Source organism: Thunnus albacares, chromosome 11 (assembly GCF_914725855.1).
Source record: "Thunnus albacares chromosome 11, fThuAlb1.1, whole genome shotgun sequence".
Classification (NCBI taxonomy): domain Eukaryota; kingdom Metazoa; phylum Chordata; class Actinopteri; order Scombriformes; family Scombridae; genus Thunnus; species Thunnus albacares.
In genome coordinates, this window is record NC_058116.1 from 10,700,374 (window position 1) to 10,726,288 (window position 25,915).

A 25,915-nucleotide genomic window follows, 5' to 3' on the forward strand; every position below is an offset into this window, starting at 1 on the left:
CAATAGACAAATACATTCTTGGTCTCTCTTTTCCACTGGTCGGTGGAGGATGATTCCCGTAATCTAGTGGCAGAAAGTTTTCTCTTTGTCAGTCTCTAAAATACATACTCTCTCTCGCTCTCGCTCTCTCGTGTAAGATTGAGTTAATATTACCCCTGAGTTTAAAGCATTTTCTTTTTCAATATTGCTATTAAATGCAACATTTAACAGTATATAATTAAAGCTTCAATAATAAAAGTGTCATTCAATTGTATTTCTAGATAGTTACTGATAGGGTTGCGGTTTGACGATAACGTAGCAGCCAAAGCAGATAGTTACTGGTAACAACTTGGTTTGGTTTGAACATTAACATATGCATTCACAATACAACATCCCTGGACAAGCTTATGTTAGCATTGCCATGTTAGCTAGAGCTAGACAGAGAAGGAGCCTGGTTCGCTGGTCCTGCACTCCTTTGTACCTTTGTAGCTAATCAAAATAAACCTCCTGAAAACTGGAGTGCTGTGTTGTGTTCATGGTACCCTCTGAAAAAGATGGTAGTCACTGTAATAACAGTAAAAGAAACTGTTTCTGGTGTTATTGCAATCCATAGTATATAGTAAAACCAACACACGGATAAACGTCTACGTGACACCCAGCCTTACTGACTTTCTGCATATTCTCCTTTAATCTCGTACACGCACGCACACACACACCTAGATCTGGATAAAAACAAATACACATGTGATTCAATATCTTCCTCTAAAGAGATGTTCAAGTTGTTGAGACATTGAGACCCAGATTGCTCAAAGGATGGCTGTGAGTATTTTACAGTTCATAATCAGTCTGCAACTGTGACCAATACCAACAATACCATACCTCTTGAAATAATAACAAGACCATTTGAAAAACAGCAAAGTGGGAACGTGTGAAATGAGATTAAAGCTATGGCAAAAAGGAAAACTCAGGCAATGGCTGAATATCAAATACAAATTATTCATGTACCAGTAACCCATTTAGTTGCATAACACTAGTGATTATAAATGCATAATTGCGCTTGTCAGAGAGAAGTCAGGAATATTTACTGTGAGAGGACTGGTACTGGCTGAAGGAACACCTTCAGTTTATTCCTGGTGTCCTTTTGACAGCTTAATCCCAACTCAGTTCATCTGTGCCTTTGTTGAGATGACTGACCATCTGTTATTTTGTGATCAGGAGAAGATTCATTAAAGGAATGTGACTTTTAAGGAGAACCGACTGTTGGGAAAATTACATAAGTGATATGAACACAGGCACTGAAATCATTCATGTGATGATTCATGATGTGCTTGAGAGTTTTAATTATTTATTTTACATACACAAATATTGCACATGTTATCTATCATTTATCATATACATACATATATTTATTATTATATTGTTTTTTGTATAACTTACTTGCTTCGTCCAGGACTTTTTACCACAATCACAGTCTTCTTCAGCAGATGGAAATTATAACCTGCAGTCACCTGAGAATGACTTCTTTAATCTTTCTGCGGCCGTCCACTCACTCCTAGTTGATGACAAGAGGTGCATCTCCCTTAAAATGCTTCCATGTTTCCCTCACTTGCGTGATGATGTGAGGAGAAAGGAAACGAGGAAATATGTTTTTAGAGAAATTAAGCATCTTTCCCTCTGAAACATCATGTGAAACGAAGTCAGTTTCTAATGACAGTGGAAGCTGATCACAGCTGGATCAGATGTCAGTTGGCTTTAACAGCCGTAGAGACTTTTGATAGAGTTTGTGTCTGCACACACGTGCACTGTGCTAATACTAATAAAGGTGCACAGTTTTCACTGCCAGAGCAGCTGTTTTTTCTGTTACCTGTTCAACAAACACCTGCACATGAACAAAAACCTGCATTCTGTATTTATACTGTGTATTGTGTCCTGGTCAGAGGCACATGAACCATTTCTGCCGCCAGTTTTTTATTTATTATTTGCGTTTGTATTTATTGATATTCTGATTGTGACTTCGTTATTTAATAACCCGGAATATGGTTAGGGTGTCTTTTGAACAGTGGAAATGATCTATTGGGCTAAACATTTCAGGGAAAATTGGAAATTATGAAACTCATAAACCCGATGCTCAGGAATTTTCATCCTCACATGTGACTGAATGGAAATGATGATAAATGATGTAAAATATAAATGTGTTTAAAATGTGTTTCTTGCTGACAGACAGACTCTCCCTGACTTTAATTTTATCCATAATAAAAGTTAATGGGTGAAACAACTGCATGAAACCAAAAAAACATCTTAATAAATGAAAGAGAGTTCTTTATGGTTCTTTTGTTGATCAGACCTACAATTAACAGATTTTTAATTAGATGGTGAGTCGGAAAACAAATAAAATATAACTCTAGGGAGTGATACACTTGAATTTAATCTGTAATCTGTCTGTTTACTCACTGATGTGATGTGTCAGATCCATCCGATCAACAGCAGCATCCAGTCAATAAAAATATCCAGCGTGTCGGCTGGTAAAAAACTTCCAAGAAGGCTGCTCTGGTGTATCCTCACTCATGGTTCCTCAGAGATCCCTCTTTACTCCTCAGAGCAGAAATAAGCACTTTGGGGCTGCCTTCAAGATGGTGGACCGAAATGTCTTCCAGTTCATGCGAGGAGTGAGAAACGATCAAAATGGGAATGGAGACGCACCTTTTGACTCCTATCCAGGTTGATGCTGTGAACAGTTATGATCTGAAGTTCTGATGATGGTGCCTGTTGCCGGTGTTCATTCAGTCTCTTGCCCGAGGTCCTAGATGTTTCACTGATATAATGTTGATGTTGTGTGTGATGTGGATGTCATACACCACTCCAATCGTCCTCTCCGCGGGGGTTCTGTCTTTAGGGTGCATCAGCAGAGATCTTAATATGTTGAATGGTGTGATAAGTGCTGTGTAGTGTTTTGCTCTGTGTAGAAGGGTCCTCCAGTTGATCTTTTATGTTTTAATGTGGTGGTTGGAGACGAAACTGAGATATTGGTCTGAGTGAGTGGGTTTCCCCTAGACAGTCAGCCTTTACATGAGCATGGATGTCTAGAAATGGCAACTTACATCCTCTTCCTGTTCACTAGTAAACATTATGTGTGAGTTGATGTTACAGTACTGATGTGCTGGATGAAGCTTACAATAATGGAACAGTACAATTAGGTGAAACAAAAGTTGACAGATTTTTTTATGTCTAGTTATCAATGTTTTCTGATTCTGTTCAATGGTTGTTTTCAGTTATGATCCATCCAACAATGAACTGATCCTACTTACAAGTATTGTGTGTGAATCCAAAGCCTGATATATCATATTCCTCTGTGCTGTAGACCTCTGTTGATGACCTCAACACCTTCACCATTTCATCTCCCTACTAAGACTGTTATAACCAATAGGGTTACTCATTCACTTTGCACCAGTAAGCAGATTAACAAAAACAATCTATAGTACATAATTGTACCACTGTCCCACCAAGAGCCACTGCTTCTCCATCAATTATGGCTCCCAGCCCAATAACACTTAAAATGGCAGTTCAACAGCTTGTTGAACTGTGTCCTCCACGCTATGATTATTTAAGCGAACCCAGGAACAGTGATTGCGGTAACAGTTATTATGTAATGAATTTTCTTCCTTTGAAATTCTCCTGTTTAAACTAGGTGGTCTACACTTGATCATTTTTGCTTTAATTTTATCGCCCTCCAAAATCTTTCAGCAGCTTTTTAGTAGAACTCCCTGAATTTTTATCTGCACTTCTTTTAAAGTATGATAGCATTGTTCTTTAATTAATATTCATGTTAATTCATGTTCAAACGTTCACGCTGCAGATTTTTTAAACATTACTACATCTTTTAACCTTGAACAATACGTTTGTAGGTCAACACATAACCGTGGCCATACCTTAGACCTTGCTTTCACCCTGGGTGTCAGAGTTCCCACTGTGGGATCAATAGACATGAGTGTATCTGATCATAAATGCATAGTTTTTTATCTGTGAAATATGTCGGGGAAATATTTGTGTTCCCCAGGTCATTCTCTGGTCATTTTCCATCCTGGGAGCAGTGGGTAATGACCTGTCTCTTTCAGAGCGGTTCATCTCTCTGTCTATTGAGGTTGACTGAGAAAAGCAGCTGTCTTGATAAGGCTGACTGTCCTATGATAACCAAAGTCAGGTGGAGATATGCTATGCTTTGTGCAGACGGTCAGATGGGAATGGATAGCAAGTGACCTGTGTACAAACTATGTGTCTTCAGTAAATGTTAGTCAACGTAGTGTCTTGTTTATAGTTCAATAACCAGTAGAGGCATAGATGAGTGAAGAATAACCTTATAAGGAGGTAGTAAAGGTAAGGATTTGGTGAAGGGTTTAAATACTCTTGTCCATAAGTAGACTGCAGAAATGAGTGACATTGCAAAGTGTTTTCACTTGTACTGTAACTCTGTTCTCCTCGATTGAGCTTCAATAAATGTTCCTGCATAAGACATCCCGGTCTCCTATCAAGTTCTTCACTTTGGGTTAAACAGCTCTCAATTCTTTCACAAAATAGATAGCATTAACACTGTTCATCCCCACTCTATGTGCTCTCGCATTTTTAATGAACAAAGTGACTAAAGTTTCTGTACACTTTTTTAATTATCATAGCCCACTGCTGTATGAAAACCAACAAATTGGCGGACTGTTTTAACTCTGTCTCTGTGCTCATACTGAATAATATTGCTCCTCTTAAAGTCAGGTCAAAGCCTACACAAAGAAAGCAGCCTTGGATAAATCATAGGGTTCGTAGCTGTAAGTCGGAGTCTAGGAGAGCAGAGCAGATATGGAAGAAATCAGGTCTCCAAGTACACTGTGAGACTATGAAGGAGTTATTGCTCCACTACAATAATATGGTAAAGAATGCAAGAGCACAATACTTCTCTGAACTTATCTCTGCCCATCAGCATAACCCCAGATTTTTATTTAAGACTGCTGATCAGTTGGTAAATCTGACCCCTCCTTGCACTCCAGCTGAAAGTGATGCTGATTGTGAAGTTTTTATCTTACTTCATTGATAAAGTAGAGTCCAGCAGAGCTTCTGTTACCCCTAATGGCACATACTCTAATGTCCATCACCCACCACAGAACACTTTTAATCATTTTTCTTCCATTTCCTTGTCTGATCTTTTAGAGATAGTATCTTCTATGAAAGTTTCTGCCAGTCCAGTTGATTTAATACCAACAAAGTTCCTTCTCAAAGCAAATTGAACCTGTTGGGCCCTGTCTGCTGTCAATTTTTAACAGTTCTTTATCTAATGGTTGTGTCCCAGATTACTTCAAAACAGCTTGTGTACAACCTCTTCTAAAAAAAAATCTGGGCTGGATAGTACCCTCCCTTAACATTACAGACTATTCTCCAAGCTACCTTTTATATCAAAAATTTTAGAAAAATACATGTCCAAGCAATTCCTTTTAACAGCAGAAAACAATAAAAAAATTTGTGGGACAGGATGTGCTCAGTCCTTGTTCTTCTGGACCTTAGCGTAGCCTTTTACACAGTCGATCACAGCATCCTGTTAGACAGGCCGAAGCACTGGGTAGGAATATCTGGTACTGCTTTAAAATGGTTCTCTTCATACCTGTCAAACAGGAAGTTCTGTGTTTTCATTAATAATCGCATTTCATCTTTCCTCCTGTCAAGTATGGTGTCCCACAGTTTTGGGACCAATTTTATTTTCTCTGTACCTGCTTCCCCTGGGACATATTCATAGAGATGGTGTTCCCTTTCGTTGTTATGCTGATGACATACAGATGTATCTGCTCATTAGAGCCACTGATCCTGGCATGCTGAGTTCACTACATGACTGGCTATGTGATGTCAAAAACTTGAAGTCACAAAATTTCATGCTACTTAAGAGATTGTCATAATTGGCCCCCATGAAGCCTGTTGCAAAGAATCTTGGTGTTTGGTTTGATAGCAACTTAAGCTTTGAGCAGCACACAACAAAACTTTTGCAGTCTTCTTTTTATCATCTTAGAAATATTTCCAAAATGCGATGTATTTCATCTTTCAAGACACAGAGACCATTTTACACACCTTCATCTCCTCATGCCTTGACTATTGCAACAGCCTCTTCACTTGCTTCAACCAAAAAATTATAAATTGGCTCCAGACTGTGCAGAACTCAGCTGTCAGGTTTTTAACAAGATCCAAGAGAAGTGACCATATCATGCCTGTTTTAGCCTCCCTGCGTTGGCTCCCAGTATGTTTTAGAATTGATCTAAAGATCTTAATGTTGACTTTAAGGCTCTTCATGGCCTCTCTCCATGTTATATATCTGACCTCTTAGTTGCATGTGAGTATGTAGCCTGATATCCACGGGCAGAGGTCTTTTATCTGTTCTTGATACAGGGCTGAAAACTAGAGGTGACAGAACATTCGCAGTCAGAGCGCCGAAGCTATGGAACGAGCTGCCTGAGGAAATCAGGTCAGTAGAATCAGTCACCTCTTTTAAATCTCTTCTTAAAACATACTTTTATCGGAGAGCTTTTCCTGATTTTACTTGATTTTTATTGACTGCCTTTTTGCATGGCGACACTGTAACTGATTTTATTTGCTTGTTTTGTTTTTATGATCTGCGTTCTGTTTTTATGATCTGTTTCTGTTTATGATCTGCTTATTTTGTTTTTATTATCTGCCTTGTTTTTATGATCTGCTTGTTTTGAAGTTGTTGCCTTGCGTGAAGCACTTTGTAACATGGGTTTAGAAAAGAGCTCTATAAATAAAGATTATTATTATTGTCCAAAACTATTAAAAACACTTCAGTGCATTGGATGACATATGGGCAATGGTAATTTGTTAAGAAATGGCTCCAAAGACTAATAATAGTGTTCACATTCTCAGTCTCCGGAGAGTTGTTCTGTATAAGGCAGACACCGCTACAGATGCTCGGGAACGCAGCTCCTTTAACAGAGCTTTGCTAGCTTGTTGTGCTACATATCACAACCTCTTGACTTTGTGCTACATTTTAATTTTCTCAGAGAACTTCAGTAAATAGCCAAGAGATTGTGTTATGTAGCACAAGAGCTTGTACATCTCTGTAAACAAAACCATGTTCCCACGCATGCTCAGTAGCACCTGCTGTACACAGAACTTTTCTCAGGAACCTGAAAACGTGATTGCTGTTATTAGTCTTTGGAGCCATTTTAAAAAAAAACTATGGTAGCCATTGTCTTCGTGGTGCAGGAACACGTCTCCCAGAGCGATGGTGAGACTCATTTTCAATGGGGGTCTATGGCACAGAGGAATAAAATATATCAGACTTTAGATAAACACACAATACTTGTAAGTAGATCAATTAATTGTTGGTTTGGCTCTGCACATGAGATTTGTTGACAATAAGAAAAACATAGAAAATCGCCAGCCTTATCCTTTTATGCTACTTAATTTTATGAGTCTTCAGGCTTTGTTGCATTTCATTACTAAAGGTTTCGTCTTTATACACATTTGTTCTCATTACTTAATGGGTAAATTTACCAATGGACTAATCATGTCATATTCCTGTTATATGTTGATGATGACAGTAGGGAAGCCTGTGAGAATTTATCATGGTTAGGGGGTGGGGGTTTGTTGGTGTTCAAGGGGAGAGAGGGAGCTCAGTAATGATAGTGGGAGTATCTTGGTGTACATGAAGAGTGAGAAGTTGGGATCTGGAGTAAAAATAGAGAGAAGCTGGAAGGATGTAGTGTAGTTATAATGAAGCATGTAGGCTGTGTGTGTTAGAGCTGGGGGAGGGAGTGCTCAGGACCTTGGTGAGAAGGCCATCACAGGTAGTCAGGCTTCATCAGTCAACACCACCACAACCAGCTCAGCACAGGGAAGTAGTACACCATGGGAAATTAGACTCACACTTGCCTCCATTTCTTCTGCCGCTGCCTGGTGGACTTCTTTTTTCTTTTCACTCCCACCCCCCCGTGGAAGCAGTTTTTTAACCCGTGGAAGCAGTCATCCCTTCATTTCATATGAAATATGCCAGTTATCCTCAGAAAACAGAGCAGCATAAAATGAAGTTTATAAATGCTCCAAATATGCTGAACGACATCAACCTCAGAATCTAAATTTTGCTCCTTGGCTTGTGTTTGTATGTACGTACGTATGTGTCTATATGTGTGTGCGCTGTTTGTTTGTCTACATGGGTAAGTGTGTACGAGTGTATGTGTGTGATTTTTTCTATTTGATGTTTTTTGTTTTGATGTTGTTTTTTTTTTTTTTTACTCTCATCTCATCCCACCACATGCATGTCACATCACACTGTTAGGCAAAACCCTCATGACATCCTGGCAAGTGCCAAGCTACAGTATATCAAAGGGGTAATAATAGGGATTTGTCTATACAGAGTTCACGGTACAAAAGCTGAAGTAGTGAATCAGAACAAAGCGATAGCCCTTCCCTCCCATCTGAGGGCTACAGATACAGAAGAGCTGTGAGACACTTCCAATTGACCTCGAGTATTTTGGATCAAATGCCATGAAGCGGTAGGAGCTGATCTCGCTCTTTCTTTCTCTTTCATGCTCTCACTCTTACATACTGTACGCTGCATACATGGAGACCGCATGACAGTATCTGATGAAACTGCTTGTAATTCAGTTGTTCCCTTTAAATTGATGAAGCACAGTTGGAGCTGTACAGTGAATATGTTTTTATGATCATGTAGAAAGATATTCACAGTACTTGAGGGAAAAAAAAACATGTTGAGAGAAATCTATAACATTCTCTGACACAGCAAACCTCCAATTCTGAGCTGGATAAATGGCTGTTGTGTTAAACAGTATAACAGCAGCTACAGAATGAATACGAATATGTAACCGACACCCTTAATTCTATGTTTAATTTGCTATTTGTATAAACACACTAATATCTCACTTAGTATACCCGTATAATTTGCTGCCATAGCCTTGCTGCTTCGTAATTCACTTTTAGTCTCACTGCGTCTGCTACTGATAATCATTATCTGCATTTGTGAAAATAACATTTGGTTACTAAAGATATTTGTCTCTAGTACAGGACGTCTTACTGATAAAATCAGGCAAACCGTTGCTCATTCCACACCACGAGAGGAGGAACACGCAGGAAAGTGTTGCATTTAGAATATTTGAGGTATGACATTCTTCTATCTGTAGTTTACAGTAAGTGGAAGGAAGGAAAGAAAAGACAATAAGCTCTTTTCTCTCATTGCTTCTCCCATTTGGATATAGGGTCATTTGTTTTGTCACTCATTGTTCCACATTTGGGAATGATTTTAGATTTTGAGCTTAACTTTTATTCCTTGAAGAGGAATGTTTATTATTATTATTTTGATGCAGAATGGTGTGTGTGTGTGTGTGTGTGTCTAAGAAAGCAATTTAAGGACAAATTATCTTTATTATTATACATTGTAATTAATATAGTGTCATTTTAATACTGTGTTTAATAACTAATAGTAAATTCTGGATTTAAATATATTATAATGTGTGTGATATGACTTTATGTATAATTTATATTTTAGGACTGAACTCTGTATGAATATATACACTATTCTGTATATCAATACCCTTAGATCCAGTTGTGCCGGAGCAGAATTGCAGACTTTTAGACTTTATTATTTTCACTGGATTTCCTAAAAAAACCAACAAGAAATTTAGAGTTAATTCTGATTGCTGAAACTGATTCTAAAGTCCTTTTACTTCATTATTTTTTTGTATTCCTGCTGACGTGTACTTTGCTTTTAGGTGTTTGTCACTATTTATAACAGCTGCAGTCTCGACTAATAATGCTCATAACCCTGAGCTGTTCAACACCATCAGAGAAGATAAATAAAAAGGTCAAGCACACTGAAGTGTAACCCAACTTGCTGTTAGTAACAAATATATGTAGTACCACCTTAGAGTCAGGTCTGTGAGAACCTGTCAGTGTCAACATTTACAACAAAAAGGTTAAAAAAAAACCAAGGGAACTGAGCTACATGTGTGAATACAGCCGTAATTTTAAGTAAGTGTATGTCTATGGCTTTTACATTTTATCTATTTTTGTTATTGTTTTTACTGTTTATTACATTTTACTGTTTACTGCATGTCATGAAATTCTATTTAGTACTATGTATCATTTTATTAGTTAAGTCTTGATCAACTTCACGGCTGTTGTCAGACATAGCTCAATTGTCAGGAGTCCTGTACCAACCCTGTCTCCAAGAAATTACATTTACATAACACTAATTTGTTTTGCCAATTATGTTTTACTACGACATGTAAATGTTACCTGGATCTTACATTCACAGACAATGTTTTTTCCAGAGAATTAGGAGCTATGTTTTTGTCACATGGAGGTGGTTTGGGTGGATGGCGGGTACACAAAGCTCAGTACTCAGACCTGGTGTGCATCCTGATTCCCACATGTGGTTAAGTTTAGCCAACAGAAGCTCAAAGGAAGGGAAGGATTGCGATTTTTGTAAAATGTTCATAAAGTTAACACGCCCTGTCTCATGCTTCAAGTCACTGTTGACTTTGTCAGAATTAAAACAAAAGCTTTTCCTAATCTTAAATACTGTGAGTACCTAAAGAAAAAAAATACAATCATGCTTTAGTTACTAATAAACATTTTCTTATTGTTGATTAACAAGACTAGGAGTCCACAGCCATGCTAGCAGCACTGTGAGGCCGTAAGCATAGTGTCATGCTAACATGCTCATGTTTAGCAGGTATATTGTTTACCAAATTAGTTTAGCACATTAACATTTACTAATGAGCACTAAACACAGAGAGGCTGATGGGAATGGCATTAGTTTCGCAGGTATTCGGTCAAAACCAACCAATTAGAATTTTGGTAGTGCCAGAGGAAAAGGGAGCTAACTTTGTCCTCTGGAGAACATGAATGCCTGTACAAAATTTCATGGCAATCCACCCAGTAGTTGTTGAGATATTTCAGTCTGAACCAAAGTCCTGGACTGAAAATATAAATGGGGCTCCATCATGTTTCCTCCAAAACTTAATTTGCTGTTGCAAATTAGTAGTGTATAAACATAATGTCTAGGAGACAGAGTTGCCTGTGCAGGCCAGACATACAGGGTGTGTGTGTGTGTGTGTGTGTGTGTGTGTGTGTGTCCTCTAAACATTTTATGGTGTCAACAATGTGAATTCACAAGCTACCTCATCCTCAAGCCGAAGCTCAATCCCCCTCTGTCCCCTGTCTGACTCACCCCAGAGTATTACAGACAACCCTTGGACAAACACATGTATCGCTGTGACTAGAGAGGTCATCCTTGTGGACTGTGTGTGCTTGAAGGTTTAGATTTGTGTGTGTGTGCGTGTCTCATCTTGTCTGACTATCAGAGGTAGTTTACTGCACTGCTGCACTACCAACAGATGGCCATTACCATACTGTAACAAACTCAACACTAGGCAGGGACCTCTTTCATTTTCAGCAGCAAAAGCTCAGCCACATCATAACATAGTGATATCTGTTCTCTCCCTAACATCCATAATGAAATACTGTAAATGTTCTCCCCCCAACAGTAAAAAGATAAGTTTATAGCGCTCCACTATTTATGAGCAGACACAGCATTAGAGTGATTTCGGGGCCTGTTCCTCAGCAAAACACTTCCTCAGCCTCACAGCTGTCAGGAAAACTGTATAGCTGAATTGGATTGAAGAGACTGAGCCCTTTTTAAAAGCTCATATTCATCTCTTTGATGTGATAGGAACAGTTGGGTGAAACCCCGACTCTTCCGTCTTGCTCTAGGATTCGGTGGCATACAACAGAGAGAGGGGAGAATAAGGAGAGAGGGGAATAAAAGAGAAGGAGAAAAGGGGTAAAAAAAGAACATTAGGTAGTAAATACAAGCTTCTTAAACAGCTTTAACCATGAATGTTTGCTTCACAAAACTCATCACAAAAATTGATTTCAAAAGCATGCATGGAAATAATGCAAATAGAAATGTTACCCTTTAAAATGTGCTGAAATATCTTTATATGATACCTGCTTGTGTGTGTTGAGGGGGAATCAACAATGAGTCTCAACATGCCCCCTAACATTCTTCCTCCAGGGGAGCCGTTGGCAGAAAAACTCTGGGCGGGTGACCAGGCCACAGATGGTGTCACATACACACAAACACACACACAGACTGCCTGAAGGACACACACCGCAGGCACTATGTGACTCCCTTTAAAGCTCACCCCACCACCCCAACAGATTTAAAAGCCAACAGTATGGGCCTTTGTATTAAACTCTTAATGGCTAATCAAGACTGAGCTTTCAGTGATTACTCATCACCTCTAAGCTTAATTTCCGTGGTCAGAATATTTTCTGGATCAGAGCATTTGGAACATAAATAAAAGTTCACTTAAAATACAGTTTCTGCCTTCTGTTCCCCTGAAACGAAATGTGGTCATCCGCTTTCTGGAAGCAGGAGGAAACAGCCTGGCTCGCTCCAAAGGTAAAAAAAAAAATCTGCCAGCCTGCACCTCAAGCAAATTGTAGTTTTTATATTTCAGTACAGATCAAACAAACGAGATGCATCATGTTAATTAGTCAGCGTTAGAGGTGCTGGTAGGGGTATTTTTGACCTCTGGAGAGACAAAGGCTAAATGTTTCCCCCTGCTTTGAGTCTTAATGCTAAGCTAGGCTAATCATCTTCAAGCTGTAGCGTTATACATAACAAACAGACATGTTTGACATGCTATTAAGCATATGAGCCAAAATGTCAAACTATTCCTTTAAAGGATTTGCCTGGCAATGTTCTATATTTTTCTTATTGTCAGCAAATCTCATGTGCAGAGCCAAACCAACAATGAACTCATCCTACTTACAAGTACTGTGAATGCATCCAAAGCCTGATATATCTTATTCCCCTGCGCCATAGGGCTCCATTGTTGTCCAAAAACTATTAAAAACACATCAGTGAGCCACACTGCTGCACTGGGTGACATGTTCCTTCGTCCCTGAAGACAGCGGCTACTGTAGTTTGTTTAGAAATGACTCCAAAGAGTAAAAATAGCGATAAAGATAGTAACCCACCACATGTGGAAAAGCGGCCCTTACTCCTGAGGGTTATGATCTTATCACTGTTTTAACTCTTTGGAGCTGTTTTTTAAACAAGCTATGATAATCACTGTCTTCAGGGACAAAGGAACATGTCATTCAGTGCGACAGTGAGGCTCACTGACATGTTTTAAATAGTTTTTTTTTTACAATAACAGAGGTCTATCATCTATGGCACAGAGGAATATGATATATCAGGGTTTGGATGCATACACACAATACTTGTAAGTAGATCAGTTCATTGTTGGTTTGGCTTTACACATGAGATTTGTTGACAATAAGAAAAACGTAGAAAATCACCAGCCAAATCCTTTAAGTGGCTTTGATATATAATACTTGATTAATTCATTTTTGATCACTAGCGCAGTGGAGCAGTTTGTCTACAAGTGGCTCTCCATTTTGTTTGCTCTAGCACTCGGGTGGTGAGATACACATTCCTGCCTGATTTCACACTATTCCACTGGTCTACACAAGAAACATAGCAATGTGCCAGCAAAGTCAGTGAAGATTAAGATTGCCAGCCAGCAAACATCGATGTGAACAATGCAGTTTCAAAATGTTCACAAAATCAGCTTTGCTAATATTTTATGAAGAAGGAAATGCTTTCAACACGTTTGTTAGACTGCAGAGATACACAGAATGCGTTTTGCTGGTAACACTGAATGTAAAATTTAGTTGAATGAATGAATGTAAACAGAAACCTTGTTTACAAGGAAACGCCACAAGACACCTGTAAGGTTTGAAAAATCATCTCATTTCACACAGTGTGACAGTGATACATATTCTGTATCTGCATCATCTGCTTATCATAATAAATTGTCTCAGACATGTTTTTTTCCTTAAAAGAATGTTCAGTTACCTTGTTAAAATTTATCAAATGACATCTTCTCCTTCTCCCTCAATGAAAAATCCAGAATCTGTGAAAATGTAAATATTTTTCATTTTAAATGTTTAATTTCTGGACACAAGCTGTCTCTTACTTCACTGTTAAGTTAAGATGAATGTGAAAACAGCCTTCAAGTGTCAAACTCTGCACATACATCATTCTGCACAGTGAAGCTCAAACACTGAAGTGAAGTAACAAGAAGAAAAACACATTTTTGAGTAGAGGGGGATTTTAACGAGTGCTTGAGGGTCATAGAGCCCTCAACTCATCATTATGACTAGGTAAATAGAACACAATCAGAAACATAATTTAATGAAACTAAGAGAAACCCTTTAAAAAATAATTCATTCATGAAGTTTTTATTTTCTTTCAACTCAGAGACATATTTTTACACCATATTTTATTGCACACACAGTGTTTATTCCAGCAGATGTGTTTATTCCTACTGGTGGATTATTAATCACTCAACACTGAGTCATCTCGTAATAACAATTTGCATCTCAGGGTCACTGCTCTGTCATTGTCACTGATTCTGAGTCTCACATATAATTGAGAGAAGGATGAATTGTTGGATGATAATGAGCCTGTCAGTGTAGAGACATTATCACATATTACAACTGTGCTCCCTGCTTATGGCCACACACTCAATACCACTACCCTCACCCTGTGTTTTTTATGTCCTATAGGCTTTCAGGGTTCTGAGTGGCTCCATGCTGTTAAGTGCCATCTACACTGATATGGCCACCCTGGGGTCAGGCTGAACATGAGCACTGCATAGTGCAGCCACTCAGCACCACAAGGACAGAGAAAGAGTCCAAGTGCCTGCTACTCTGAGCTCGCTAACAGATGGGATGGAACTAAAGAGCATTATGGGTTTCCCAGTTTGTAGATTTGTCGTTCCGTGCCAAATTAATCAAAGTTTGACAGTGTATCATGTATTTCTCTTGTACATCATGGACTGAAGCAGCTGAAATATCACTTGTCACTCTGTTAGTGTTCCATTTCAATAGGAGAAAAATGCAAAAGCAATCATACAATAGCAAGCAAAAATACACTCACAGCTGTTTAATGTAATAACACATGCATCAAGCTCTGCTCCGCCATGCGTGGCAACCTAATTTGTGTAGGTTTATTGTTTGTAATACAAACATTCTCTGGAAATGTCTTAAATTGTAACTGGACTCGGCTGTGCACTTGAGTCCATGTCGATATTGTGTGTGCGTGTGTTTGCACTTGTGTATTCGTGTGCGTGGTTGTGCATTTGCGTCTTTGAGTAAATGTGACTGGAAGGGAGATGAAGTGTGAAATGAAGTCACTGGAGCTAAGTCGAACTTCAGCACGGAACAAAATGGAGAGGTTATCACTGAGCTACCTTGGGGCCACTGCAGTGGCTTTCAGCCTCCATCTGCAGCTTGCAAGAATAAGCTTCCAATTAGACAAATGAAATTAAGTGTTAGTAATCATCCACCAAAATGCAGTGTGACAGAACCAGTAGGCTGATGAGAGCAAGAACTGCGAGATGAAAACAGTCACAGATGTCTTAACAGCACAGAACAGAAATATTCTTCCTTGTATTGCTGTATTTTGCTCCGGAACGACCTTGTAATCCAACCACTTCTTTAGTCCACCCTCTACCCGACAGCAGCAACAGCAAGCTGTAATCTATCCGTGAGAAAAATGCTCATCAAAAAAACTGACCTGAGCAGTGCTGCTATACTATCTCCCAGTGTTTCTCTGTCAGAGCTTCCTTTTGTGGATTACACGAGATTTTGCTTCAAGATTTCAATGTTCTGGGTCTCATAAGACTTGTGTATAAAGCTTCTCTGGAATGGTTTTTTCTTTTTTGCATTTCCAGGTACTGTATACTTCAGAGCCCTTTCATTATAATATCCTTTCATATGATTGTTCATGGAGTACATGTTGGCTTTGGCTGTGAATGCTCATCGGTAATCAATAATTAAAGCTCTATAGGGTCTCTGTGAGTTAATATTCAGGTCTGTATCTTCTGCAATCCTCAGGGATACAAAGGCTTTCTCTTTCTAACTATCCCTATCACCTCCTCCACCTTGCATTTCTATTTGTTTCCATCCCTGTGTTGGTGACTTCGTAACCTCTTGTTCTCAACCAGATCCCCTCGCCAAATCTAATACAGAAATGCTAACAAAGACAGACCACCACAAAAAAAAAAGAAGGGTACAACATGTAAAGCACACATGCACACTTATTCTTAACCAATTCCTGATTTGTCTTCTGTTATTAAAACCACGCTCTCTCTTGTGTATCATCTCCTTTCCCCTCAGAGGGTAGCTGCAGCCTAAATATGGAAATTTCAAAAAATATGTCAGTTCTTCTGCTGTAGCTCTGTACTTTCTATACTTCACAAAATCAAAATTTCAGTAGATGTATTTAGTGTAAAAGGGTTGATTCCCGGTAGACTACCGAGCTTTTTCCTACATAGAGAATATGGGATACGAGACCACACAACTATACCAAATAATTAATGCTACTGGTCAAAGTAACAATCCAGCTTGCCACCAAATGTGTATCTTGTTTACATAACAGTAAAGCAGAAACATGTGACAACATTATCCATGCACTTGCAACTGTTTTTTTTCCCAGCATTTTCCTGCTTATATTTCTACAATTTTACCCAATGTAAAAAAAAAATATTAAAAACACCTTTCAGTATAATGCAATACCAACCCAAACTACAGCTTCCAAAATGACTATAGAGTCAACAAAAACAGAACATGATGAACTTTGATAGGATTTTATTCCAAGGCTGTTGCATTAAACCACATTATATGATACAGACATGTTTTCTGGTATTACAGTGTACAAATTAAAGCAGTCATAATCTGGGCTGGCAGTAGAACAAGCTGTAAACACACACAATATTGACATATTATCACCTTATAAACATGTTGTGGTGCTAATCATTGCCTATTTACACATTCAGCACACAGAGCAACATTAGAGTTTATTTGGAGTTATATTCCTGACCGCTCAACAATTAGTCTAATATTCACTCTCCTTTTAGCTCTGTCGTTGGTCTAAAATCACTCTTGTGGGAAATATCTGGCTCTTCAGCTGCTAAATGCCCCACTATGTTCACCAGTTGCTAAGTTTGTCTGTCTGATGTTTGGTGCTGGGCAGATAGAGTGTGATGGGTTTATCAGCCGTCTGCAGCTGCTGGAAACAACGCTGATGAGGGTGGTGAGAGTGAAGCAAAACAAGTAAAGATGCTGGCCAGAAAACCAAAACAATGAGCTAAAAGATGCTAAAACACGCTGAAGGGAACTACAGAGTCGGGTGATATTATGCTCATAGATTCTTATCTATGAGCATAATGTAAAAAAGATCTCCTTGGGTGGCATTTTTGTCGAAGATGAATTAATCTGTGAAAATTTATATTTATTGGTTTCACTACTTTTTAGTTTAATTTCATGTGCTTCCTATGGCCAGAGTAGGAAATAAGCACCACCTTTGCGTCATTTTGAATAAAAACCCTGACTACGTGTTCTAATTTTCAACCCCCTTGATAACTGTGATTAGTATTTGGAAGCTAAAAGATTTTCTCTGAGGATATCCCCAGTGTGGTAAGGAGCAAGGAGCTTATCTGATAGTTGCATGTTTATCACAGATTGTGAGTATCTCCCTCCTTCTTTTTCCAAATATGACCCTCTGTAGGGAGCGTGTTTACAAATGACTCCCGCTCTTCAGACTTTTGATGCTGAAAAGCTCAGCACTTGTTTTCCTTGCATCAGCAAGCGAAACCTCTCTCTCTCCACCTCTCTACCCTGACTAATTTGTGAGGGGTGCTTTCTGTGGTGATGAAAAGTCTCTGGCAACCCAACACTATAATTACATCTCAATTTGTCCATACTGCCATCCACCGGTCTTTGATAAACAGGCTGTTTGAGATTTGAGTTGTTATTTTAATGAACATCAGTCTCAGAGGAGATGTAAAGTGACTTTTAACACTTTGGGATGCGTGAAAGTAACAACTTCAACAACATACAACAGGGCTGCCAACTTTTTACTTCAGCCTGGAGTGAGCTTTGTTGACCCACTCAACCTCTCTCTGGCCTTAATAAAAAAAAAACAAGACAAATGACCATTGCATACCTGTCAAGTTAACATGACTGAAACCTGTGAGGTCAGTGATTGAAATCTGTGAGCCACCACCACCCCCCACACACGCATGAAAAAAAACATATGCAAGCATAATCGCCCCATAGAGATAAGAAGCTGTTCAGTGATGAAGGTGCTTACCTGCTGAATATTGAATCATTGTTGACTAAAGTTAGTATAACTGCAATGCAGACACGGTGAGTTGCACAGTGCAAACAATGTTAACATTGCAGTCACTCCAGCCTTGCTCCAATCATGCTCAGCAGGTTAGTTGCTTGACCACAAAATCATTGTGCTTGGCTGCTCCACCGGAACGCTCATTGCTATGATTTACACGCTTTCAGTTCAAACAGATGATGATTGGTACGTTCACGGGCAATCCGTGAAAAGTGCTGTTCTAACCTTGTTATGCTCTGCGCCTCAGCCTGTCTGAACTTGAAAAAAAAAACTGTTGTTCCTTTAATTGGGTAAATCATCCTTTGAATCATGAGAGGATGCAGTTGTTTTTGATGACACACCATAAAATTATTTTATTGGAATTTCCAACTTTAAAATGTAATGTTGACATGGTTCAAAATGAAAACCATCATAGTGAAAATGTGTACTTCAGTAATAATAGTATTACCTTGTTCAAAATGAGCAATATAACTGGTTACATTATAATTTCTCTATATGAAATAATATAATGTGCTGCTAAACATTTCCATCCATTAGCATGTAATTAAAGGATTCCCTGCTAAGTAAAAGGGCTACCACTTTTAACAATCCCACCGAGAATCAACACCACAGTCTGCAGCTCTACACAGCAAAACAATGGCATCTTGTATAAAACCATGGGTAGCCTCTACCAGCACAGGAACTCACACAAATGAACAAATGTTTAACAAACGAAATATGTTTTTCTCAAGTGGCAACCTCCGGGGCTGAAACATGAAGCCAATGCAGAAGTGCCAAAGACTGCAGTTCCTTGAATGGCCACTTGAGGCTGGCTCCAAAAGCGAGTCAATCCCCATAGACCCTCATGTTAAAATGCCCAAATATACAGCAGAAATAAACATGTTCACAGCTTGGCACAGCTTGGGGGGTGGGGGGCAGACCAGAGTTAAAGGGCCAATGAATATTGGACTTGGATTAAGCTCCAGTTCAGCTGAATGTGTAAGTAAGCAATTGTTTTGCTCAACTACATATGTTCATTACTGTGAGTTTGCTTCAGTCAGTCTCTTTTACTAATGATCAATAATTTTTAATGCAGCTTTAAGGCAGAAGTGCTCAAAGTGAGATGTGCAGACCAAAGTTTACCTGTGATAACCTCTAATTTTTATGACACTGTAGGGCCAATCCTGCCAATCCTTTGTGAAAGTAGTTGTGACTTTTCTATATAGCTACCAGGAGAAATATGTGTTTTTTAGAATTAGTGGTATTCATGCAGTTTACAGTGAGAGGGAAATATCGGATTATACTAATCCGATATCAGCTGTTGATATAATTTAATCCAATGTTATTGGTGTGAAGTTTTGTAAATTGATGTTTATTGTGTATTTTCTGCAAAATGTAATGTTAAGTGTCAGGTCAGATACATTGACCGTGTTACATATGACCTCTTTTATCATCATGTATTAGCAAGCTAACGTTAGTTTTTTCACTTGGTCTATTCAGCTATCTTACGCAACAGTTCCTGGCAGTTGTTAACAGCTAATCTTTACATAAGAACTAGCTTGTGTGGAGCGACTGGTTTTAATTTTGTGATGTGTAAATCTTCTCTTAAAGTATGAACAGCTGGTGCAACTGGCTCCTGAACATGTCAACAATTGATCCAGATAAACCTATCCAACTTTACTTTTCAGGGAAAACATTTGGGAAATATTTTACAGTAACTAGCCAAAAATTTTTAATCATGATCAGATTTGTATATTCTTTATTTATGTTATCTGTAGTCTCAGAGCCTTCTTACAAACAAACAAATAGAAAAGAATAGATACGCCTGTCATGGCAAATATGGAAGATAAATAAAGTGACAGATCCTTCTTACAAACAAACAAATAGAAAAGAATAGATACGCCTGTCATGGCAAATATGGAACATAAATAAACTAAGTTTAATCGTTGATGCTTTCCAGAGGGAAACAAGATGAAGGCAGACAAGTTGTCACAGAGCTGCTCTGCTGTCGTCACCTTTGTTTAGCTGTAACTAATCCAATGGAAAGAGTATTTTCCTCATTCAGGCTGATATATAACTGAAGAGAAGACACTGAAAATATCAAACATGATTACATCACGTATAGTTTCGGTTATCTTGACAAAATGCGCAGAGAGTGATGAATAACAGCCAGTGAATTAGCTTACAGATTCTTGTCAATGTTAAGGTAACGCCGCCAGCCATATCTGGAGCTGAGGTCTTCTGATGCATGCCTGAAGTTTTATTGGATGGCTGCTATGTTCTTAAGCCAATGTGGGGCTGACTCTACCATCTCTGTCTAGGCTCTGACGACCTCTCCCTGTAACTTGATATTCAAGCCCGTATATTCACAACTCCCTTGGGGTTCTTGAGCATTCACACCATCTCCCTTTATCTGCCTCCATCTGCGTAATGGTGTGACTCTGTCTTCTCCCTCACACGTCAACACACTGCATCAGCTTCAGGTTCTTAGGTCTTCGCTGACGTAGACCGGCTTCAATGGCAAGCTTTTTCAGCCACAGAAACAAGCGAACACTGAACTTCTGATGTCTTGTACTAGTCTCTCTCTCTTACTCCCTGACTCTGTGGCCTCTAGTTTCACAACAGTGTACTACAGTGGTATCTGAGTGCAATAAAGCTGAAAAGGTAGGGCTAATAGAAAATAATGAGCTACTTGTGTTATCCCTGTACAAACAATCTCAATTACTGATATCATTAACCTCACCACAGTGTAACAGAACTTTATTTGAGATCTGTATCTGTATCGATGTTTCACCCCTGAGATCCATCAGCCTCAGACAAACAAATCATATTTATCTGCAGCTCCCGACAAAACTCTGGAGGAGAAACAGTCAATCCATCATATTTGAAATAAGGAGTCCACACGCTGGAGCTGTCAAATTAGTATTTGGCCTCTCATTTTGATTCAAGTATTTAACCACTTGTGTGTGCAGACAAAATAACAGTAGTCGAGACATGAAAGTGGTTATCAATTATGCCCATAATATTTTATAAAAGTGGCAGGAGATGTGTTGTATTATTCAGCAGGGTTGCATAACATACGTAAGCAGTATACAAATGTGAAATGCTCATACCAATCGTTAAAAAAACACAAATTCACTTAATTTATCACATCATGTCCTGTATAATATTCTCATTGTCTATATATAAATATATCTGGTACGGTTTGGTGACTTTACAATGAGCTTAATTTTCTTTACAGTATAGTATTCTTTATGTATAGTCATTTCTAATGTCACAATAATAATTTAAATTTAGTTGTATGTTCTTTTTGTAGCTCCTGAAGAGTGAGTGTATGATATTATTGTCATATGGTATCAGTAGAGATTGTTAGTCTGGGCATACTATCCAGAGACTCTCCAACTGGGAGGGAAGAGGAGGACATTTGTCTGCTGTTGTCTGTCACAGCTGGTGATGCTGTTGTTAAGCTGAACTGTGTAGGTGGAATATATAGAACACACCTATAGTACATCAGGGTCACCACACCAAGCCCGCCAACAAAAGATTCCTTTAAGAACTGAGTAAATACACACCACTACGATGTTATTGGCTGTTTCTGCCACGTAAACACTGTGAAACTATAAGCAATATAGGCTTTCAAGCACCACTTTTGGCTATATTTGAGAACAGATTTTAAAAATACACACGGTAATGATTAAACAATATAGTAACGTCTTAGTTCATTATTGATCTTTTTTGTTTAGGGAGTGAACTTAAAAATATGTACAAGCATTACAGACATACTGTATACAGTTTGTGCTTCTAGAAACTCTGAACAACACACACACAAGCAGCCACTCAAAGATGCCTCCATCACTGACATTATTTCTCTGTCATACGTCTAATGATAGCAGTTCAGAGCCAGATTTAGCGAGTCTAGTTTGGCAACGCAGTTAAAATTTGGGGGGCATGTTGTTACAGTCACCATGCACTACCGTTTTATTTTTGTGGTTTTATTTGTGCATATTTGTTGTTTTTAACAAGTCTTCTCTTCTTCACTACCTCTTTGTGCACCGTAGCCAAGGAGAAATGTTTTTTTTTTGTAACCATGCGAGTGAGTCTAAGAATAATTCAGTGCATACAGTACACTGTATGCTTATTTATCTAAATGCAATAACAACAAGACCCTACATATATTTTAATTTTAATTAAATGTGAACTTTTTTTTATTTCCTCACCCTGAATAGGAGTCTTTGAAGTGAAAGATAAAATCACTCACCATCCTCCCACTTTCATATGAACGTTATTACTTATGAACTTTTAAAAGTACCATGACAGTTGCCCTTAATCTGGTTTGGTCTCAGCAGGTGGACTAGTGACCTGTCTCTTCATTATTTCTGCCAACAATGTACAGAACTGCTTAAAGTGGAAATATTTAAGTACAAGCACCTCATAACTGTAATTAAGCATAATACCTGGATAGTTGTACTTGCTTACCACTGGTAGGAGGTTACTGGTTGCCATGGATTCAGTCATTTACCGCTGTTTTATCTCTGCTTCCCAGCTCACTGGACCATCCACTTGTATTTTTCTTCTACTGTCTACTTTCATATGGGTCAGGTAGTGAAAAGGGGTCAGTGCTCCCATCATCAAACAAGTGAGCGGATGCAGCAGGAAAATGTAGGTAACTGCGGCTCTGCTTTTTGTTTCAGGGGGAACAAAAAAAAAGGATTGCTTTCAAGGGTTTTGTGATGAATGCTTCACTTTCTCTCTTGTTTTTTTCTTTTGGAATGTCCTCTGTGATAACCTGTTAAAGCTGTGTTGAAATGCTTGTTACCTGGGGACACCTGAGATTTAGCGCCCATAGCAACAAGTGTGTGCTGATCAGTGGTCACAGTGACATAGTGTTCATTATGTTTCTTGTGACAAGTCCCTGCTTGTGGCTGTACTTCTTCCGCCATTCCTCACTATCAGTATAACAAAGAAAGAAACAGAAAATGTCCAAAGTTAGATGTACACCTATTTCTGTCAAACAAGATTTTGGCAGTGTTGCTAACCTTGGCAACTAAGTCACCGCACACACTGGAGCAGTTTCACAATATCAACCTTGCAGGGGGTTGCTGGTGGGTGGCTTTTTATATGAAGCACTGAATAAGCTGTGCTAATATCATAGCAACAGATTTAATTACAACTTCAACAGCACAGTAAATGACGGTGGGTAAGAAGACAGTGAGGCTCCTGTCTTTCTAGTTGTTTGGATGACCACACACACAATTAATCAGTTTACAGCAATGACACTGTTGAGGGCAGCGTCCGTCTCTTGTCTGAGGGCCATAATATTCAGTCTAAACATCATCTCCTGTTGTGAGAGAGTGGGATCAAAGTAGAACTAGAAACAACAAAAAGCAAATACTGAGCCAATGGAAAAATTGTGTTTTTTACTGTGACTGGCTGCACTTTGTAGTGGGAAACGGTGACTCACAAAATTAGAGACCACATTTTGGTTGCATTTGGAGTTGGAGGACAGACAGGAAATGAAAAAATAAGAGCAAAACCTCACTCTTTTGGAAACGTGAACATTGGGCCTCATGCAAGAACATTTTTGTCTTTTCCTAAACTTGGAAATGATTGAGGATGGCTTGTTTCAGCCCAATGAATTCCACCTGATTATTAGCTCATCAACACCTCTAAAATTGTCATATAAGGTGGCCTGTTTTGCTCCATTTGTGGGCATGTTTCATTCACAAAAATACTACCAAAGAGCAAAAAGGAGAATTCCACTCCTGGCATCAGAAATCTGCAGACAAAGGCATAACAAATTTATCAGTGCCAGTGGTCATCTAAATATTAATACAGCTGCCAACGATGAGTCATCAGAGCAGCACTGTACTTCGACAGACATAAAGAGGGAATGGTTTGACATCAAGTTCGATGCTTAAAAATGTCTTCAGGTGCAACAGACGATGACACTGGACAGAGACCTGCTTTAAGACCCTGAGGCAACTGTTGGCGTTAGAGAGGTTCTCTAACAACTGCTTAAGTTTCTGTGCTGATATATGCCAATAAAAATAATAAAATGGGCTTTGGGTGGCATAACAGTAGCTAGTCCCCAAAATCACATTTTAAATATACTGTATTCAGAATATAAGAGATAATTAACATAGTGACACAGGATAAGAACTTGAAATAAGAAAATGTATTTGTCACTGTGTATATAAGATTAAGAGTGCAGCTAGAAGTATGCAAAGGCTTACAAAGCTAATAAACATGCTGCAGTGGAGCTCTGTACCTGTCATTGTTTCAGCTAATGCTGTTTGTCACAACTTGGATACACTTCTGCTATAATACTGGTCCTGTAAACACTCTTCAAACTGAATCAAAGATGCTCTAACATAAAAACATCTCCACCTAGACATCTCACACACACACAAAACACGCATACACAAACTTTTTTGACAATAATGTTTTTTTTTTGTACAGTAGAGGGTTTGTGGGTTGAAACAAAAAATTTGATCCTTTGAAACTTATTTTGAATTTTTGCGCATTTGAAGGCCAGAACTAAGTTGGAATAGTGTTTACTGTATCATCATTAGATCAAATATGTGTTCAGAGTCATATCTGTAGTTATGACAGGACAGCAGGTGTTTGGAGGTATGATGACGTACCAGAAAAGGGCAAACATTGTCCTGACAACAGTGAACAGCTGGTCTGGAGTGTAGCACCTGTGTGCCCGCCCAGCAATATGTCGGCCCTCTCCGGTACAAACTTCAATCACGCTTCAACAGCTGAACCAAAGCTATTAGTGCAAATGCAGAGAGCATCTGTCACAAATCACCAGGCTTACCTGGGCGAGATGATGAAGTATGGATTTTGGAGGGCAGGAGGACTCAGGAAAAATCATATATCTGCATATCTACCCTCTTGATTCTTTCTGTAAGGATAAATGCTCAATCTGTGGCATTGAATTTACCTTGCATTTGTTGCACAGTTTAACTGACTCTGTGTGATCGAGAGTTGAAATGTTTGGGCAAATGTCCCAAAACATCCCAAACAAACTAGTATACATATACATATACATGGTAGTAACCTGATTACTGTAAATCCAAGTATACATGTAACAGATAAGTAAGCAGATTTCTCCCCAACCCCCAACCTTATTTTGGAAACATAGTTCACTGATTTTAACCGTATTAGTGATTTTTTTGAGTTTTTTTGGGGGACTTTTTGAGTGTGTGTCTGTGTTGGAGCAGACTGACAGTACAGTGAGGAGAAATAGGCAGTCAGACAGACATATTGCACTGAATGATATTTTAATTAATAAATAATTTCTTAAGACAATCCAGTAAGTACACTTATTGACAATATAAGAAAATCCACTTTGTGGATGCACTTATAATTAAAATGATAAAAGCATAAATAATGGTGTATCTTATATTGTGTTTTTTATTGTACTTAGGATTAATAGACTAACTTCTAGTTGAAGTAGTTTTGACTATTGGTATAGTTATTTTAAGTGTACTTGAAAAATTGTATTGATATTTTTCAAAGTTTGATATGAGTGAATTTCATCAGCGTTTTTCATGATAGTTTATGAAAATCCACTGTTGTTGAACAGTGAAACACATATATATATATACACAAATATATTTTTCTAACAATTACATTTTGTACAAAAAATTAGAATGCACTTCAAATGTACTTATTGATATT

General features: G+C 38.5%; 1 protein-coding gene, 1 long non-coding RNA gene and 1 other non-coding gene across 7 annotated transcripts in view; all 3 read left to right on the forward strand.

The window, feature by feature from the left end:
- The window catches only part of il1rapl1a (interleukin 1 receptor accessory protein-like 1a), a 279,575-nt gene that overhangs the window by 53,596 nt on the left and 200,064 nt on the right, over window positions 1-25,915 (forward strand). The window lies entirely within an intron of this gene.
- Window positions 4,989-15,918, forward strand: LOC122991781. Its single transcript, XR_006405906.1, has 2 exons — window positions 4,989-6,466; window positions 14,623-15,918. It is a non-coding gene; the product is annotated as an uncharacterized LOC122991781 (long non-coding RNA).
- On the forward strand, window positions 18,405-18,505 carry LOC122993016. Its single transcript, XR_006406280.1, has one exon. It is a non-coding gene; the product is annotated as a small nucleolar RNA U13 (small nucleolar RNA).